The following is a 979-nucleotide window of genomic DNA, read 5'->3' as shown; positions in this document are numbered from 1 at the left end:
ATCTCCAATCCGATTTTCCATCTCCGTCTATATCATAGGCAGGACAAGGGAGGGACAGCGTATTGTTAAGCCGGGTCGTGAACTAATTCCTACTAGCGCAATCCGGTCTAACTCTCGCGCTCGCCGGGGGATAGTTAGTGTTACATCTAATCACCATACTTCCTTTGAGAGACGAGAGTTTTCAAACTTGTCCCAATTCATCCTGAAATCCAATTTTCCCGCCTTTAACATAATCGCATTCTCACTTTACAATTCAATACAGACGGCGTTTAAACCATTCTTCAATAATCTGCCAATAAGTATTTTATCGATTTAAAAAAACTATCGATGATAATACCAATAAAAAAAAAAAAAATCGCGCGTCTTGCGCGTCCTTCCATTACGATTCACGACGAGATCGAGAGAAATGAGGCGTACGAAATGAACGAATAATAGTAAATTAATTAATGAAAAATGGTATAAATACGATACTACGTTATGTAAAATTATCGTTCGCAGGGACTATTTTTAAACGTCTTTGCTTGGCGTTCCGAGTACGCCGAGTACACCTTTTACCTCGATATTGGCTTCCGGATATCAATATTCTCCAAAGATAGGTATCGCAAGTAGGCGGCATCTACCCTGATTAAAAATCAAGGATGGCAACGCGAACTACTGAAAAGGGATAGACTACTCCGGGTACAACGTTAGTAATTAGAATATTTAAAAATCCGTAATCGCACGAGAGAGAGAGAGAGAGAGAGAGAGAGAGAGAGAGAGAGAGAGAGAGAGAGTGAGTAGAGCCAATCTACTAAAATTGCAGGACACGGCGCGCGTGGCGGAGAAAAAAAAAAAGAAACGAACGATGGAGTAGTCCGGGGATGTCCGCGAGGAGCGGCGAGGAAAGGAGAGAACCTGGCGGTGAGGCAGGGGGGAGGGGGGTGCATCGCGGGGGATAGGAAGAGCCTGAAAGGAAGTCTCGCGTCGGGGAACGACAGAG

This window comes from Pogonomyrmex barbatus, unplaced genomic scaffold (assembly GCF_055798465.1).
Source record: "Pogonomyrmex barbatus isolate J1 unplaced genomic scaffold, ASM5579846v1 scaffold8, whole genome shotgun sequence".
Taxonomy (NCBI): Eukaryota; Metazoa; Arthropoda; class Insecta; order Hymenoptera; family Formicidae; genus Pogonomyrmex; species Pogonomyrmex barbatus.
This window is presented reverse-complemented; position numbering follows the sequence as displayed.